The sequence below is a fragment of the Chiloscyllium plagiosum genome, unplaced genomic scaffold (genome assembly GCF_037043375.1).
Source record: "Chiloscyllium plagiosum isolate Xiang-an unplaced genomic scaffold, Cpla_swu_hap1 HiC_scaffold_53X, whole genome shotgun sequence".
In the NCBI taxonomy this organism is placed as follows: domain Eukaryota; kingdom Metazoa; phylum Chordata; class Chondrichthyes; order Orectolobiformes; family Hemiscylliidae; genus Chiloscyllium; species Chiloscyllium plagiosum.
The window spans coordinates 7,675,487-7,693,435 of NW_028270191.1; the positions used below are offsets into that span (position 1 = coordinate 7,675,487).

The 17,949-nt window shown below is 57.3% G+C and overlaps 1 protein-coding gene across 1 annotated transcript in view; it reads right to left on the reverse strand.

Moving 5' to 3' along the window:
- LOC122546908 (activin receptor type-1-like) overlaps positions 1–17,949 on the reverse strand; it is a 179,836-nt gene that overhangs the window by 99,791 nt on the left and 62,096 nt on the right. The gene's annotated exons all lie outside the window — the stretch shown is intronic.

A 17,949-nucleotide genomic window follows, 5' to 3' on the forward strand; every position in this document is an offset into this window, starting at 1 on the left:
GTGTGTGTTTGAGGGGGAGGGAGTGTGTGTGTGTGTGTGTGAGGGTGAGGGAGTGTGTGTGTGTGAGGGTGAGGGAGTGTGTGTGTGAGGGTGAGGGAGTGTGTGTGTGTGACCGTGAAGGAATGTGTGTGTGTATGAGGGTGAGGGAGTGTGTGTGTGTGAGGGTGAGGGAGTGTGTGTGTGTATGAGGGTGAGGGAGTGTGTATGTGTGAGGGTGAGGGAGTGTGTGTGTGTGACCGTGAAGGAGTGTGTGTGTGTATGAGGGTGAGGGAGTGTGTGTGTGTGAGGGGGAGGGGGTGTGTGTGTTAGGGTGAGGGAGTGTGTGTGTGAGGGGGAGGGAGTGTGTGTGTGTGTGGGTGAAGGAGTGTGTGTGTGTGTGAGGGTGAGGGAGTGTGTGTGTGTGAGGGGGAGGGAGTGTGTGTGTGTGTGAGGGTGAGGGAGTGTGTGTGTGTGAGGGTGAGGGAGTGTGCGTGTGTGAGATTGAGGGAGAGTGTGTGTGTGAGGGTGAGGGAGTGTGTGTGTGTGAGAGGGTGAGGAAGAGTGTGTGTGTGAGGGTGAGGGAGTGTGTGTGTGTGAGGGTGAGGGAGTGTGTGTGTGTGTGAGGGGGAGGGAGTGTGTGTGTGTGAGGGTGAGGGAGTGTGTGTGTGTGAGGGTGAGGGAGTGTGTGTGTGTGTGAGGGAGCGAGTGTGTGTGTGTGAGGGTGAGGGAGTGTGTGTGTGTGACCGTGAAGGAGTGTGTGTGTGTATGAGGGTGAGGGTGTGTGTGTGTGTGAGGGGGAGGGAGTGTGTGTGTGTGTGTGAGGGTGAGGGAGTGTGTGTGTGTGACCGTGAAGGAGTGTGTGTGTGTATGAGGGTGAGGGAGTGTGTGTGTGTGAGGGGGAGGGAGTGTGTGTGTGTGTGTGGGTGAAGGAGTGTGTGTGTGTGTGAGGGGGAGGGAGTGTGTGTGTGTGAGGGGGAGGGAGTGTGTGTGAGAGTGAGGGAGTGTGTGTGTAAGGGGGAGGGAGTGTGTGTGTGTGTGAGGGTGAGGGAGTGTGTGTGTGTGAGGGTGAGGGAGTGTGCGTGTGTGAGATTGAGGGAGAGTGTGTGTGTGAGGGTGAGGGAGTGTGTGTGTGTGAGGGTGAGGGAGTGTGTGTGTGTGTGAGGGTGAGGAAGTGTGTGTGTGTGTGTGAGGGTGAGGGAGTGTGTGTGTGTGAGGGTGAGGGAGTGTGTGTGTGTGTGAGGGGGAGGGAGTGTGTGTGTGTGAGGTTGAGGGAGTGTGTGTGTGTGTGAGGGTGAGAGAGTGTGTGTGTGTGTGAGGGCGCGGGAGTGTGTGTGTGAGGGTGAGGGAGTGTGTGAGGTTGAGGGAGTGTGTGTGTGTGTGTGAGGGGGAGGGAGTGTGTGTGTGAGGGTGAGGGAGTGTGTGTGTGTGTGTGAGGGTGAGGGAGTGTGTGTGTGAGGTTGAGGAAGTGTGTGTGTGTGTGAGGGTGAGGGAGTGTGTGTGTGTGTGAGGGGGCGGGAGTGTGCGTGTGTGAGGGTGAGGGAGTGTGTGTGTGTGAGGGTGAGGGAGTGTGTGTGTGTGTGAGGGAGAGGGAGTGTGTGTGTGTGTGTGGGAGGATGAGGGAGTGTGTGTGTGTGAGGGTGAGGGAGTTTGTGTGTGTGTGTGGGTGACGGAGTGTGTGTGTGTGAGGGTGACGGAGTGTGTGAGAGGGAGATTGTGAGGGTGAGGTAGTGTGTGTGTGTGTGAGGGAGTGTGTGTGTGTGAGGGGGAGAGAGTGTGTGCGTGAGGGCGAGGGAGTGTATGTCTGTGAGGGCGAGGGAGTGTGTGTGTGTGAGGGTGAGGGAGTGTGTGTGTGTGAGGGCAAGGGAATGTGTGTGTTTGAGCGTGAGGGAGTGTGTGTGTGTGAGCGTGAGGGAGTGTTTGTGTGTGTGTGAGGTGGAGGGAGTGTGTGTGTTCGGGGGAGGGAGTGTGTGTGTGTGTGAGGGTGAGGGAGTGTGTGTGTGTGAGGGTGAGGGAGTGTGTGTGTGTGTGTGAGGGTGAGGGAGTGTGTGTGTGTGTGAGGGTGAGGGAGTGTGTGTGTGTGAGGGTGAGGGAGTGTGTGAGGGTGAGGGATTGTGTGTGTGTGAGGGTGAGGTAGTGTGTGTGTGTGAGGGGGAGGGAGTGTGTATGTGTGTGTGAGGTTGAGGGAGTGTGTGTGTGGGAGGGGGAGGGAGTGTGTGTGTGTGTGTGAGGGTGAGGTAGTGTGTGTGTGTGAGGGTGAGGGAGTGTGTGTGTGAGGATGAGGGAGTGTGTGTGTGTGAGGGGGAGGGAGTGTGTGTGTGAGGGGGAGGGAGTGTGTGTGTGTGAGGGTGAGAGAGTGTGTGTGTGTGAGGGTGCGGGAGTGAGTGTGTGTGTGAGGGTGAGGGAGTGTGTGTGTGTGAGGGTGAGGGAGTGTGTGTGTGTGAGAGGGAGGGAGTGTGTGTGTGAGGGTGAGGGAGTGTGTGTGTGTGTGAGGGTGAGGGAGTATGTGTGTATGAGGGTGAGGCAGTGTGTGTGTGTGTGTGTGAGGGTGAGAGAGTGTGCGTGTGTGTGAGGATGAGGGAGTGTGTGTGTGTGTGTGTGTGTGAGGGTGAGGTAGCGTGTGTGTGAGGGTGAGGGAGTGTGTGTGTGTGAGGGTGATGGAGTGTGTGTGTGTGAGGGTGAGGGAGTGTGTGTGTGTGAGGGTGAGGGATTGTGTGTGTGTGAGGGTGAGGGAGTGTGTGTGTGAGGATGAGGGAGTGTGTGTGTGTGTGAGGGTGAGGGAGTGTGTGTGTGTGAGGGAAAGGGAGTGTGTGTGTGTGGATGAGGGAGTGTGTGTGTGTGAGGGTGAGGGAGTGTGTGTGTGTGAGCGTGAGGGAGTGTGTGTGTGAGGGTGAGGGAGTGTGTGTGTGAGAATGAGGGAGTGTGTGTGTGTGTGTGAGGGTGAGGGAGTGTGTGTGTGTGTGTAAGGTAGTGTGTGTGTGTGTGAGGGTGAGGGAGTGTGTGTGTGAGGATGAGGGAGTGTGTGTGTGTGTGTGAGGGTGAGGGAGTGTATGTGTGTTTGTGAGGGTGAGGGAGTGTGTGTGTGTGAGGGGGAGGGAGTGTGTGTGTGTCAGGGTGAGGGAGTGTGTGTGTGTGAGGGGGAGGGAGTGTGTGTGTGTGTGAGGGTGAGGGAGTGTGTGTGTGTGAGGGTGAGGGAGTGTGTGTGCGTAAGGGGGATGGAGTGTGTGTGTGTCAGGGTGAGGGAGGTTGTGTGTGTGAGGGGGAGGGAGTGTGTGTGTGTGAGGGGGAGGGAGTGTGTGTGTGAGGGTGAGGGAGTGTGTGTGTGTGTGTGAGGGTGAGGGAGTGTGTGTGTGTGAGGTTGAGGGAGTGTGTGTGTGAGGGTGAGGGAGTGTGTGTGTGTGAGGGTGAGGGAGTGTGTGTGTGAGGATGAGGGAGTGTGTGTGTGTGTGAGGGTGAGGGAGTGTGTGTGTGAGGGTGAGGGAGTGTGTGTGTGTGTGAGGATGAGGGAGTGTTTGTGTGTGTGTGTGAGGGTGAGGTAGTGTGAGGGTGAGGGAGTGTGTGTGGGTGAGGGTGAGGGAGTGTGTGTGTGTGTGAGGGTGAGGGAGTGTGTGTGTGTAAGGGGGATGGAGTGTGTGTGTGTCAGGGTGAGGGAGTGTGTGTGTGTGAGGGGGAGGGAGTGTGTGTGTGTGAGGGGGAGGGAGTGTGTGTGTGAGGGTGAGGGAGTGTGTGTGTGTGTGAGGGTAAGGGAGTGTGTGTGTGTGAGGTTGAGGGAGTGTGTGTGTGTGTGAGGGTGAGGGAGTGTGTGTGTGAGGGTGAGGGAGTGTGTGTGTGAGGGTGAGGGAGTGTGTGTGTGTGAGGGTGAGGGAGTGTGTGTGTGAGGATGAGGGAGTGTGTGTGTGTGTGAGGGTGAGGGAGTGTGTGTGTGAGGGTGAGGGAGTGTGTGTGTGAGGATGAGGGAGTGTTTGTGTGTGTGTGTGAGGGTGAGGTAGTGTGAGGGTGAGGGAGTGTGTGTGGGTGAGGGTGAGGGAGTGTGTGTGTGTGTGTGTGTGAGGGTGAGGGAGTGTGTGTGCGTAAGGGGGATGGAGTGTGTGTGTGTCAGGGTGAGGGAGTGTGTGTGTGTGAGGGGGAGGGAGTGTGTGTGTGTGAGGGGGAGGGAGTGTTTGTGTGTGTGTGAGGTGGAGAGAGTGTGTGTGTTCGGGGGAGGGAGTGTGTGTGTGTGTGAGGGTGAGGGAGTGTGTGTGTGTGAGGGTGAGGGAGTGTGTGTGTGTGTGTGAGGGTGAGGGAGTGTGTGTGTGTGTGAGGGTGAGGGAGTGTGTGTGTGTGAGGGTGAGGGAGTGTGTGTGTGTGAGGGTGAGGGAGTGTGTGAGGGTGAGGGATTGTGTGTGTGTGAGGGTGAGGGAGTGTGTGTGTGAGGATGAGGGAGTGTGTGTGTGTGTGAGGGTGAGGGAGTGTGTGTGTGTGAGGGTGAGGGAGTGTGTGTGAGAGGATGAGGGAGTGTGTGTGTGTGTGAGGGTGAGGGAGTGTGTGTGTGTGAGGGTGAGGGAGTGTGTGTGTGAGGGTGAGGAGTGTGTGTGTGTGTGTGAGGGTGAGGTAGTGTGTGTGTGTGTGAGGGTGAGGGAGTGTGTGTGAGGATGAGGGAGTGTGTGTGTGTGTGAGGGTGAGGGAGTGTGTGTGTGTGAGGGTGATGGAGTGTGTGTGTGAGGATGAGGGAGTGTGTGTGTGAGTGAGGGTGAGGGAGTGTGTGTGTGTGTGAGGGTGAGGGAGTGTGTGTGTGAGGGTGAGGGAGTGTGTGTGTGAGAATGAGGGAGTGTGTGTGTGTGTGAGGATGAGGGAGTGTTTGTGTGTGTGTGTGAGGGTGAGGTAGTGTGAGGGTGAGGGAGTGTGTGTGAGTGAGGGTGAGGGAGTGTGTGTGTGTGTGTGTGTGTGAGGGTGAGGGAGTGTGTGTGTGTAAGTGGGATGGAGTGTGTGTGTGTCAGGGTGAGGGAGTGTGGGTGTGTGAGGGGGAGGGAGTGTGTGCGTGTGTAAGGGGGATGGAGTGTGTGTGTGTCAGGGTGAGGGAGTGTGTGTGTGTGAGGGGGAGTGAGTGTGTGTGTGTGAGCGTGAGGGAGTGTGTGTGTGTGTGAGGGTGAGGGAGTGTGTGTGTGTGAGGGGGAGGGAGTGTGTGTGTGAGGGTGAGGGAGTGTGTGTGTGTGTGAGGGTGAGGGAGTGTGTGTGTGTGTGAGGTTGAGGGAGTGTGTGTGTGTGAGGGTGAGAGAGTGTGTGTGTGTGAGGGGGCGGGAGTGTGTGTGTGTGAGGGTGAGGGAGTGTGTGTGTGTGTAAGGGTGAGGGAGTGTGTGTGTGTGTGTGTGGGAGGATGAGGGAGTGTGTGTGTGTGAGGGTGATGGAGTGTGTGTGTGTGAGCGTGAGGGAGTGTGTGTGTGTGAGGGTGAGGGAGTGTGTGTGTGTGTGAGGGTGAGGGAGTGTGTGTGTGTGTGGGAGGATGAGGGAGTGTGTGTGTGTGAGGGTGAGGGAGTGTGTGTGTGTGTGAGCGTGAGGGAGTGTGTGTGTGTGTGAGGGTGAGGGAGTGTGTGTGTGTGTGAGGGTGAGGTAGTGTGTGTGTGTGAGGGGGAGGGAGTGTGTATGTGTGTGTGAGGTTGAGGGAGTGTGTGTGTGAGGGGGAGGGAGTGTGTGTGTGTGTGTGAGGGTGAGGGAGTGTGAGTGTGAGGATGAGGGAGTGTGTGTTTGTGTGAGGGTGAGGGAGTGTGTGTGTGTGTGAGGGTGAGGGAGTGTGTGTGTGAGGGTGAGGGAGTGTGTGTGTGTGTGTGAGGGTGAGGGAGTGTGTGTGTGTGAGGGTGAGGGAGTGTGTGTGTGAGGATGAGGGAGTGTGTGTGTGTGTTAGGGTGAGGGAGTGTGTGTGTGTGTAAGGGTGAGGGAGTGTGTGTGTGAGGGTGAGGGAGTGTGTGTGTGTGGGTGAGGGAGTGTGTGTGTGTGTGAGGATGAGGGAGTGTTTGTGTGTGTGTGTGAGGGTGAGGTAGTGTGAGGGTGAGGGAGTGTGTGTGGGTGAGGGTGAGGGAGTGTGTGTGTGTGTGTGAGGGTGAGGGAGTGTGTGTGTGTGAGGGTGATGGAGTGTGTGTGTGAGGATGAGGGAGTGTGTGTGTGTGTGAGGGTGAGGGAGTGTGTGTGTGAGGGTGAGGGAGTGTGTGTGTGAGAATGAGGGAGTGTGTGTGTGTGTGAGGATGAGGGAGTGTTTGTGTGTGTGTGTGAGGGTGAGGTAGTGTGAGGGTGAGGGAGTGTGTGTGGGTGAGGGTGAGGGAGTGTGTGTGTGTGTGTGTGTGAGGGTGAGGGAGTGTGTGTGTGTAAGGGTGATGGAGTGTGTGTGTGTCAGGGTGAGGGAGTGTGTGTGTGTGAGGGGGAGGGAGTGTCTGTGTGTGAGGGGGAGGGAGTGTGTGTGTGAGGGTGAGGGAGTGTGTGTGTGTGAGGGTGAGGGAGTGTGTGTGTGTGAGGTTGAGGGAGTGTGTGTGTGTGTGAGGGTGAGAGAGTGTGTGTGTGTGTGAGGGCGCGGGAGTGTGTGTGTGTGAGGGTGAGGGAGTGTGTGTGTGTGTGAGGGGGAGGGAGTGTGTGTGTGAGGGTGAGGGAGTGTGTGTGTGTGAGGGTGAGGGAGTGTGTGTGTGTGTGAGGTTGATTGAGTGTGTGTGTGTGAGGGTGAGGGTGTGTGTGTGTGTGAGGGTGAGGGAGTGTGTGTGTGAGGGTGAGGGAGTGTGTGTGTGTGTGAGGGTGAGGGAGTGTGTGTGTGTGAGGGTGAGGGAGTGTGTGTGTGTGAGGGTGAGGGAGTGTGTGTGTGAGGGTGAGGGAGTGTGTGTGTGTGTGAGGGTGAGGGAGTGTGTGTGTGTGTGGGAAGATGAGGGAGTGTGTGTGTGTGAGGGTGAGGGAGTGTGTGTGTGTGAGGGGGCGGGAGTGTGTGTGTGTGTGAGGGTGAGGGAGTGTGTGTGTGTGAGGGTGAGGGAGTGTGTGTGTGTGTGAGGGGGAGGGAGTGTGTGTGTGTGAGGGGGCGGGAGTGTGTGTGTGTGAGGGTGAGGGAGTGTGTGTATGTGTGAGGGTGAGGGAGTGTGTGTGTGTGGGAGGATGAGGGAGTGTGTGTGTGTGAGGGTGAGGGAGTGTGTGTGTGTGTGAGCGTGAGGGAGTGTGTGTGTGTGTGAGGGGGAGGGAGTGTGTGTGTGTGAGGGTGAGGGAGTGTGTGTGTGTGAGGGTGAGGGAGTGTGTGTGTGTGAGGTTGAGGAAGTGTGTGTGTGTGAGGGTGAGGGAGTGTGTGTGTGTGTGAGGTTGATTGAGTGTGTGTGTGTGAGGGTGAGGGAGTGTGTGTGTGAGGGTGAGGGAGTGTGTGTGTGTGTGAGGGTGAGGGAGTGTGTGTGTGTGTGTGGGAAGATGAGGGAGTGTGTGTGTGTGAGGGTGAGGGAGTGTGTGTGTGTGTGAGCGTGAGGGAGTGTGTGTGTGTGTGAGGGTGAGGTAGTGTGTGTGTGTGAGGGGCAGGGAGTGTGTATGTGTGTGTGAGGTTGAGGGAGTGTGTGTGTGTGTGAGCGTGAGGGAGTGTGTGTGTGTGTGAGGGGGAGGGAGTGTGTGTGTGTGAGGGGGCGGGAGTGTGTGTGTGTGAGGGTGAGGGAGTGTGTGTATGTGTGAGGGTGAGGGAGTGTGTGTGTGTGGGAGGATGAGGGAGTGTGTGTGTGTGAGGGTGAGGGAGTGTGTGTGTGTGTGAGCGTGAGGGAGTGTGTGTGTGTGTGAGGGTGAGGGAGTGTGTGTGTGTGAGGGTGAGGTAGTGTGTGTGTGAGGGTGAGGGAGTGTGTGTGTGTGTGAGGGTGAGGGAGTGTGTGTGTGTGGGAGGATGAGGGAGTGTGTGTGTGTGAGGGTGAGGGAGTGTGTGTGTGTGTGAGCGTGAGGGAGTGTGTGTGTGTGTGAGGGTGAGGGAGTGTGTGTGTGTGAGGGTGAGGGAGTGTGTGTGTGTGTGAGGGTGAGGGAGTGTGTGTGTGTGTGAGGGTGAGGTAGTGTGTGTGTGTGAGGGGGAGGGAGTGTGTATGTGTGTGTGAGGTTGAGGGAGTGTGTGTGTGTGAGGGGGAGGGAGTGTGTGTGTGTGTGTGTGAGGGTGAGGTAGTGTGTGTGTGTGTGAGGGTGAGGGAGTGTGTGTGTGTGAGGTGGAGGGGGTATGTGTGTTCGGGGGAGGGAGTGTGTGTGTGTGTGAGGGTGAGGGAGTGTGTGTGTGTGTGAGGGTGAGGGAGTGTGTGTGTGTGTGAGCGTGAGGGAGTGTGTGTGTGTGAGGGTGAGGGAGTGTGTGTGTGTGAGGGGGAGGTAGTGTGTGTGTGTGAGCGTGAGGGAGTGTGTGTGTGTGTGAGGGTGAGGGAGTGTGTGTGTGAGGGTGAGGGAGTGTGTGTGTGTGTGAGCGTGAGGGAGTGTGTGTGTGTGTGAGGGTGAGGGAGTGTGTGTGTGAGGGTGAGGGAGTGTGTGTGTGAGGATGAGAGAGTGTGTGTGTGTGTGTGATGGTGAGGGAGTGTGTGTGTGAGGATGAGGGAGTGTCTGTGTGTGTGAGGGTGAGGGAGTGTGTGTGTGTGAGGGTGAGGGAGTGTGTGTGTGAGGGTGAGGGAGTGTGTGTGTGAGAATGAGGGTGTGTGTGTGTGTGAGGGTGTGTGTGTGTGTGAGGGTGAGGGAGTGTGTGTGTGTGTGTGAGGGTGAGGGTGAGGGAGTGTGTGTGTGTAAGTGGGATGGAGTGTGTGTGTGTCAGGGTGAGGGAGTGTGGGTGTGTGAGGGGGAGGGAGTGTGTGCGTGTGTAAGGGGGATGGAGTGTGTGTGTGTCAGGGTGAGGGAGTGTGTGTGTGTGAGGGGGAGTGAGTGTGTGTGTGTGAGCGTGAGGGAGTGTGTGTGTGTGTGAGGGTGAGGGAGTGTGTGTGTGTGAGGGGGAGGGAGTGTGTGTGTGAGGGTGAGGGAGTGTGTGTGTGTGTGAGGGTGAGGGAGTGTGTGTGTGTGTGAGGTTGAGGGAGTGTGTGTGTGTGAGGGTGAGAGAGTGTGTGTGTGTGAGGGGGCGGGAGTGTGTGTGTGTGAGGGTGAGGGAGTGTGTGTGTGTGTAAGGGTGAGGGAGTGTGTGTGTGTGTGTGTGGGAGGATGAGGGAGTGTGTGTGTGTGAGCGTGATGGAGTGTGTGTGTGTGAGCGTGAGGGAGTGTGTGTGTGTGAGGGTGAGGGAGTGTGTGTGTGTGTGAGGGTGAGGGAGTGTGTGTGTGTGTGGGAGGATGAGGGAGTGTGTGTGTGTGAGGGTGAGGGAGTGTGTGTGTGTGTGAGCGTGAGGGAGTGTGTGTGTGTGTGAGGGTGAGGGAGTGTGTGTGTGTGTGAGGGTGAGGTAGTGTGTGTGTGTGAGGGGGAGGGAGTGTGTATGTGTGTGTGAGGTTGAGGGAGTGTGTGTGTGAGGGGGAGGGAGTGTGTGTGTGTGTGTGAGGGTGAGGGAGTGTGAGTGTGAGGATGAGGGAGTGTGTGTTTGTGTGAGGGTGAGGGAGTGTGTGTGTGTGTGAGGGTGAGGGAGTGTGTGTGTGAGGGTGAGGGAGTGTGTGTGTGTGTGTGAGGGTGAGGGAGTGTGTGTGTGTGAGGGTGAGGGAGTGTGTGTGTGAGGATGAGGGAGTGTGTGTGTGTGTTAGGGTGAGGGAGTGTGTGTGTGTGTAAGGGTGAGGGAGTGTGTGTGTGAGGGTGAGGGAGTGTGTGTGTGTGGGTGAGGGAGTGTGTGTGTGTGTGAGGATGAGGGAGTGTTTGTGTGTGTGTGTGAGGGTGAGGTAGTGTGAGGGTGAGGGAGTGTGTGTGGGTGAGGGTGAGGGAGTGTGTGTGTGTGTGTGAGGGTGAGGGAGTGTGTGTGTGTGAGGGTGATGGAGTGTGTGTGTGAGGATGAGGGAGTGTGTGTGTGTGTGTGAGGGTGAGGGAGTGTGTGTGTGAGGGTGAGGGAGTGTGTGTGTGAGAATGAGGGAGTGTGTGTGTGTGTGAGGATGAGGGAGTGTTTGTGTGTGTGTGTGAGGGTGAGGTAGTGTGAGGGTGAGGGAGTGTGTGTGGGTGAGGGTGAGGGAGTGTGTGTGTGTGTGTGTGTGAGGGTGAGGGAGTGTGTGTGTGTAAGGGTGATGGAGTGTGTGTGTGTCAGGGTGAGGGAGTGTGTGTGTGTGAGGGGGAGGGAGTGTCTGTGTGTGAGGGGGAGGGAGTGTGTGTGTGAGGGTGAGGGAGTGTGTGTGTGTGAGGGTGAGGGAGTGTGTGTGTGTGAGGTTGAGGGAGTGTGTGTGTGTGTGAGGGTGAGAGAGTGTGTGTGTGTGTGAGGGCGCGGGAGTGTGTGTGTGTGAGGGTGAGGGAGTGTGTGTGTGTGTGAGGGGGAGGGAGTGTGTGTGTGAGGGTGAGGGAGTGTGTGTGTGTGAGGGTGAGGGAGTGTGTGTGTGTGTGAGGTTGATTGAGTGTGTGTGTGTGAGGGTGAGGGTGTGTGTGTGTGTGAGGGTGAGGGAGTGTGTGTGTGAGGGTGAGGGAGTGTGTGTGTGTGTGAGGGTGAGGGAGTGTGTGTGTGTGAGGGTGAGGGAGTGTGTGTGTGTGAGGGTGAGGGAGTGTGTGTGTGAGGGTGAGGGAGTGTGTGTGTGTGTGAGGGTGAGGGAGTGTGTGTGTGTGTGGGAAGATGAGGGAGTGTGTGTGTGTGAGGGTGAGGGAGTGTGTGTGTGTGAGGGGGCGGGAGTGTGTGTGTGTGTGAGGGTGAGGGAGTGTGTGTGTGTGAGGGTGAGGGAGTGTGTGTGTGTGTGAGGGGGAGGGAGTGTGTGTGTGTGAGGGGGCGGGAGTGTGTGTGTGTGAGGGTGAGGGAGTGTGTGTATGTGTGAGGGTGAGGGAGTGTGTGTGTGTGGGAGGATGAGGGAGTGTGTGTGTGTGAGGGTGAGGGAGTGTGTGTGTGTGTGAGCGTGAGGGAGTGTGTGTGTGTGTGAGGGGGAGGGAGTGTGTGTGTGTGAGGGTGAGGGAGTGTGTGTGTGTGAGGGTGAGGGAGTGTGTGTGTGTGAGGTTGAGGAAGTGTGTGTGTGTGAGGGTGAGGGAGTGTGTGTGTGTGTGAGGTTGATTGAGTGTGTGTGTGTGAGGGTGAGGGAGTGTGTGTGTGAGGGTGAGGGAGTGTGTGTGTGTGTGAGGGTGAGGGAGTGTGTGTGTGTGTGTGGGAAGATGAGGGAGTGTGTGTGTGTGAGGGTGAGGGAGTGTGTGTGTGTGTGAGCGTGAGGGAGTGTGTGTGTGTGTGAGGGTGAGGTAGTGTGTGTGTGTGAGGGGCAGGGAGTGTGTATGTGTGTGTGAGGTTGAGGGAGTGTGTGTGTGTGTGTGAGCGTGAGGGAGTGTGTGTGTGTGTGAGGGGGAGGGAGTGTGTGTGTGTGAGGGGGCGGGAGTGTGTGTGTGTGAGGGTGAGGGAGTGTGTGTATGTGTGAGGGTGAGGGAGTGTGTGTGTGTGGGAGGATGAGGGAGTGTGTGTGTGTGAGGGTGAGGGAGTGTGTGTGTGTGTGAGCGTGAGGGAGTGTGTGTGTGTGTGAGGGTGAGGGAGTGTGTGTGTGTGAGGGTGAGGTAGTGTGTGTGTGAGGGTGAGGGAGTGTGTGTGTGTGTGAGGGTGAGGGAGTGTGTGTGTGTGGGAGGATGAGGGAGTGTGTGTGTGTGAGGGTGAGGGAGTGTGTGTGTGTGTGAGCGTGAGGGAGTGTGTGTGTGTGTGAGGGTGAGGGAGTGTGTGTGTGTGAGGGTGAGGGAGTGTGTGTGTGTGTGAGGGTGAGGGAGTGTGTGTGTGTGTGAGGGTGAGGTAGTGTGTGTGTGTGAGGGGGAGGGAGTGTGTATGTGTGTGTGAGGTTGAGGGAGTGTGTGTGTGTGAGGGGGAGGGAGTGTGTGTGTGTGTGTGTGAGGGTGAGGTAGTGTGTGTGTGTGTGAGGGTGAGGGAGTGTGTGTGTGTGAGGTGGAGGGGGTATGTGTGTTCGGGGGAGGGAGTGTGTGTGTGTGTGAGGGTGAGGGAGTGTGTGTGTGTGTGAGGGTGAGGGAGTGTGTGTGTGTGTGAGCGTGAGGGAGTGTGTGTGTGTGAGGGTGAGGGAGTGTGTGTGTGTGAGGGGGAGGTAGTGTGTGTGTGTGAGCGTGAGGGAGTGTGTGTGTGTGTGAGGGTGAGGGAGTGTGTGTGTGAGGGTGAGGGAGTGTGTGTGTGTGTGAGCGTGAGGGAGTGTGTGTGTGTGTGAGGGTGAGGGAGTGTGTGTGTGAGGGTGAGGGAGTGTGTGTGTGAGGATGAGAGAGTGTGTGTGTGTGTGTGATGGTGAGGGAGTGTGTGTGTGAGGATGAGGGAGTGTCTGTGTGTGTGAGGGTGAGGGAGTGTGTGTGTGTGAGGGTGAGGGAGTGTGTGTGTGAGGGTGAGGGAGTGTGTGTGTGAGAATGAGGGTGTGTGTGTGTGTGAGGGTGTGTGTGTGTGTGAGGGTGAGGGAGTGTGTGTGTGTGTGTGAGGGTGAGGTAGTGTGTGTGTGAGGGTGAGGGAGTGTGTGTGTGAGGATGAAGTAGTGTGTGTGTGAGGATGAGGGAGTGTGTGTGTGTGTGAGGGGGAGGGAGTGTGTGTGTGTGAGGGTGAGGGAGTGTGTGTGTGAGGGTGAGGGAGTGTGTGTGTGAGAATGAGGGAGTGTGTGTGTGTGTGTGAGGATGAGGGAGTGTTTGTGTGTGTGTGTGAGGGTGAGGTAGTGTGAGGGTGAGGGAGTGTGTGTGGGTGAGGGTGAGGGAGTGTGTGTGTGTGTGTGTGTGAGGGGGAGGGAGTGTGTGTTTGTGAGTGTGAGGGAGTGTGTGTGTGTTTGTGAGGGTGAGGGAGTGTGTGTGTGTAAGGGGGATGGAGTGTGTGTGTGTCAGGGTGAGGGAGTGTGTGTGTGTGAGGGGGAGGGAGTGTGTGTGTGTGTGAGGGTGAGGGAGTGTGTGTGTGTGAGGGTGAGAGAGTGTGTGTGTGTGAGCGTGAGGGAGTGTGTGTGTGTGTGAGGGTGAGGGAGTGTGTGTGTGTGAGGGGGAGGGAGTGTGTGTGTGAGGGTGAGTGAGTGTGTGTGTGTGTGAGGGTGAGGGAGTGTGTGTGTGTGAGGTTGAGGGAGTGTGTGTGTGAGGGTGAGAGAGTGTGTGTGTGTGAGGGGGCGGGAGTGTGTGTGTGTGAGAGTGAGGAAGTGTATGTGTGTGTGAGGGTGAGGGAGTGTGTGTGTGTGAGGGGGCGGGAGTGTGTGTGTGAGGGTGAGGGAGTGTGTGTGTGTGTGAGGGAGAGGGAGTGTGTGTGTGTGAGGGTGAGGGAGTGTGTGTGTGTGTGAGGGTGAGGGAGTGTGTGTGTGTGTGGGAGGGTGAGGGAGTGTGTGTGTGTGAGGGTGAGGGAGTGTGTGTGTGTGTGAGCGTGAGGGAGTGTGTGTGTGTGTGAGGGTGAGGGAGTGTGTGTGTGTGTGAGGGTGAGGTAGTGTGTGTGTGAGGGGGAGGGAGTGTGTATGTGTGTGTGAGGTTGAGGGAGTGTGTGTGTGTGAGGGGGAGGGAGTGTGTGTGTGTGTGAGGGTGAGAGAGTGTGTGTGTGTGTGAGGGTGAGGGAGTGTGTGTGTGTGAGCGTGAGGGAGTGTGTGTGTGTGTGTGTGAGGGTGAGGGTGTGTGTGTGTGAGGGTGAGGGAGTGTGTCTGTGTGTGAGGGGGAGGGAGTGTGTGTGAGGGTGAGGGAGTGTGTGTGTGTGAGGGGGAGGGAGTGTGTGCGTGAGGGTGAGGGAGTGTATGTGTGTGAGGGCGAGGGAGTGTGTGTGTGTGTGTGTGAGGGTGAGGGAGTGTGTGTGTGAGGGTGAGGGAGTGTGTGTGTGTGTGTGGGTAAGGGAATGTGTGTGTTTGAGCGTGAGGGAGTGTGTGTGTGTGTGAGGGTGAGGGAGTGTGTGTGTGTGAGCGTGAGGGAGTGTGTGTGTGTGTGTGTGAGGTGGAGGGAGTGTGTGTGTTCGGGGGAGGGAGTGTGTGTGTGTGAGGGGGAGGTAGTGTGTGTGTGTGAGGGGGAGGTAGAGTGTGTGTGTGAGCGTGAGCGAGTGTGTGTGTGTGTGAGGATGAGGGAGTGTGTGTGTGAGCGTGAGGGAGTGTGTGTGTGAGGGTGAGGGAGTTTGTGTGTGTGAGGGGGAGGGAGTGTGTGTGTGAGGGTGAGGGAGTGTGTGTGTGTGTGAGGGTGAGGGAGTGTGTGAGGGTGAGGGATTGTGTGTGTGTGAGGGTGAGGGAGTGTGTGTGTGAGGATGAGGGAGTGTGTGTGTGTGTGATGGTGAGGGAGTGTGTGTGTGTGAGGGTGAGGGAGTGTGTGTGTGAGGATGAGGGAGTGTGTGTGTGTGTGAGGGTGAGGGAGTGTGTGTGTGTGAGGGTGAGGGAGTGTGTGTGTGAGGGTGAGGGAGTGTGTGTGTGAGAATGAGGGTGTGTGTGTGTGTGTGAGGGTGAGGGAGTGTGTGTGTGTGTGTGTGAGGGTGAGGTAGTGTGTGTGTGTGTGAGTGTGAGGGAGTGTGTGTGTGAGGATGAGGGAGTGTGTGTGTGTGTGAGGTTGAGGGAGTGTGTGTGTGTGAGGGTGAGGGAGTGTGTGTGTGAGGGTGAGGGAGTGTGTGTGTGAGAATGAGGGAGTGTGTGTGTGTGTGAGGATGAGGGAGTGTTTGTGTGTGTGTGAGGGTGAGGTAGTGTGAGGGTGAGGGAGTGTGTGTGGGTGAGGGTGAGGGAGTGTGTGTGTGTGTGTGTGTGTGTGTGAGGGGGTGGGAATGTGTGTGTGTGAGTGTGAGGGAGTGTGTGTGTGTTTGTGAGGGTGAGGGAGTGTGTGTGTGTAAGGGGGATGGAGTGTGTGTGTGTCAGGGTGAGGGAGTGTGTGTGTGTGAGGGGGAGGGAGTGTGTGTGTGAGGGAGAGAGAGTGTGTGTGTGTGAGCGTGAGGGAGTGTGTGTGTGTGTGTGTGTGAGGGTGAGGGAGTGTGTGTGTGTGAGGGGGAGGGAGTGTGTGTGTGAGGGTGAGGGAGTGTGTGTGAGGGTTAGGGAGTGTGTGTGTGAGGTTGAGGGAGTGTGTGTGTGTGTGAGGGTGAGAGAGTGTGTGTGTGTGAGGGGGCGGGAGTGTGTGTGTGTGAGAGTGAGGAAGTGTGTGTGTGTGTGTGAGGGAGAGGGAGTGTGTGTGTGTGAGAGTGAGGGAGTGTGTGTGTGTGTGAGGGTGAGGGAGTGTGTGTGTGTGTGTGAGGGAGAGGGAGTGTGTGTGTGTGAGGGTGAGGGAGTGTGTGTGTGTGTGAGGGTGAGGGAGTGTGTGTGTGTGTGGGAGGGTGAGGGATTGTGTGTGTGTGAGGGTGAGGGAGTGTGTGTGTGTGAGCGTGAGGGAGTGTGTGTGTGTGTGAGGGTGAGGGAGTGTGTGTGTGTGAGGGTGAGGTAGTGTGTGTGTGAGGGGGAGGGAGTGTGTATGTGTGTGTGAGGTTGAGGGAGTGCGTGTGTGTGTGAGGGTGAGAGAGTGTGTGTGTGTGAGGGGGCGGGAGTGTGTGTGTGTGAGAGTGAGGAAGTGTGTGTGTGTGAGGGTGAGGGAGTGTGTGTGTGTGTGAGGGTGAGGGAGTGTGTGTGTGTGTGTGAGGGAGAGGGAGTGTGTGTGTGTGAGGGTGAGGGAGTGTGTGTGTGTGTGAGGGTGAGGGAGTGTGTGTGTGTGTGGGAGGGTGAGGGATTGTGTGTGTGTGCGGGTGAGGGAGTGTGTGTGTGCGTGAGCGTGAGGGAGTGTGTGTGTGTGTGAGGGTGAGGGAGTGTGTGTGTGTGAGGGTGAGGTAGTGTGTGTGTGAGGGGGAGGGAGTGTGTATGTGTGTGTGAGGTTGAGGGAGTGTGTGTGTGTGAGGGGGAGGGAGTGTGTGTGTGTGTGAGGGTGAGGGTGAGAGAGTGTGTGTGTGTGAGCGTGAGGGAGTGTGTGTGTGTGTGTGTGAGGGTGAGGGAGTGTGTGTGTGTGTGAGGGTGAGGGTGTGTGTGTGTGAGGGTGAGGGAGTGTGTGTGTGTGTGAGGGTGAGGGAGTGTGTGTGTGTGTGAGGGCGCGGGAGTGTGTGTGTGTGAGGGTGAGGGAGTGTGTGTGTGTGTGAGGGTGAGGGAGTGTGTGTGTGTGTGAGGGGGAGGGAGTGTGTGTGTGTGTGTGAGGGTGAGGGAGTGTGTGTGTGTGAGGTTGAGGAAGTGTGTGTGTGTGAGGGGGAGGGAGTGTGTGTGTGTGTGTGAGGGTGAGGGAGTGTGTGTGTGTGTGTGGGAAGATGAGGGAGTGTGTGTGTGTGAGGGTGAGGGAGTGTGTGTGTGTGTGAGCGTGAGGGAGTGTGTGTGTGTGTGAGGGTGAGGTAGTGTGTGTGTGTGAGGGGCAGGGAGTGTGTATGTGTGTGTGAGGTTGAGGGAGTGTGTGTGTGTGAGGGGGAGGGAGTGTGTGTGAGGGTGAGAGAGTGTGTGTGTGTGTGTGAGGTTGAGGGAGTGTGTGTGTGTGAGGGTGAGAGAGTGTGTGTGTGTGAGGGGGCGGGAGTGAGTGTGTGTGTGAGGGTGAGGGAGTGTGTGTGTGTGAGGTTGAGGTAGTGTGTGTGTGAGGGTGAGGGAGTGTGTGTGTGTGTGAGGGTGAGGGAGTGTGTGTGTGTGGGAGGATGAGGGAGTGTGTGTGTGTGAGGGTGAGGGAGTGTGTGTGTGTGTGAGCGTGAGGGAGTGTGTGTGTGTGTGAGGGTGAGGGAGTGTGTGTGTGTGAGGGTGAGGGAGTGTGTGTGTGTGTGAGGGTGAGGGACTGTGTGTGTGTGTGAGGGTGAGGTAGTGTGTGTGTGTGAGGGGGAGGGAGTGTGTATGTGTGTGTGAGGTTGAGGGAGTGTGTGTGTGTGAGGGGGAGGGAGTGTGTGTGTGTGTGTGTGAGGGTGAGGTAGTGTGTGTGTGTGTGAGGGTGAGGGAGTGTGTGTGTGTGAGGTGGAGGGGGTATGTGTGTTCGGGGGAGGGAGTGTGTGTGTGTGTGAGGGTGAGGGAGTGTGTGTGTGTGTGAGGGTGAGGGAGTGTGTGTGTGTGTGAGCGTGAGGGAGTGTGTGTGTGTGAGGGTGAGGGAGTGTGTGTGTGTGAGGGGGAGGTAGTGTGTGTGTGTGAGCGTGAGGGAGTGTGTGTGAGGGTGAGGGAGTGTGTGTGTGAGGGTGAGGGAGTGTGTGTGTGTGTGAGCGTGAGGGAGTGTGTGTGTGTGTGAGGGTGAGGGAGTGTGTGTGTGAGGGTGAGGGAGTGTGTGTGTGAGGATGAGAGAGTGTGTGTGTGTGTGTGTGATGGTGAGGGAGTGTGTGTGTGAGGATGAGGGAGTGTCTGTGTGTGTGAGGGTGAGGGAGTGTGTGTGTGTGAGGGTGAGGGAGTGTGTGTGTGAGGGTGAGGGAGTGTGTGTGTGAGAATGAGGGTGTGTGTGTGTGTGAGGGTGTGTGTGTGTGTGAGGGTGAGGGAGTGTGTGTGTGTGTGTGAGGGTGAGGTAGTGTGTGTGTGAGGGTGAGGGAGTGTGTGTGTGAGGATGAAGTAGTGTGTGTGTGAGGATGAGGGAGTGTGTGTGTGTGTGAGGGGGAGGGAGTGTGTGTGTGTGAGGGTGAGGGAGTGTGTGTGTGAGGGTGAGGGAGTGTGTGTGTGAGAATGAGGGAGTGTGTGTGTGTGTGTGAGGATGAGGGAGTGTTTGTGTGTGTGTGTGAGGGTGAGGTAGTGTGAGGGTGAGGGAGTGTGTGTGGGTGAGGGTGAGGTAGTGTGTGTGTGTGTGAGGGTGAGGGAGTGTGTGTGTGTGAGGTGGAGGGGGTATGTGTGTTCGGGGGAGGGAGTGTGTGTGTGTGTGAGGGTGAGGGAGTGTGTGTGTGTGTGAGGGTGAGGGAGTGTGTGTGTGTGTGAGCGTGAGGGAGTGTGTGTGTGTGAGGGTGAGGGAGTGTGTGTGTGTGAGGGGGAGGTAGTGTGTGTGTGTGAGCGTGAGGGAGTGTGTGTGAGGGTGAGGGAGTGTGTGTGTGAGGGTGAGGGAGTGTGTGTGTGTGTGAGCGT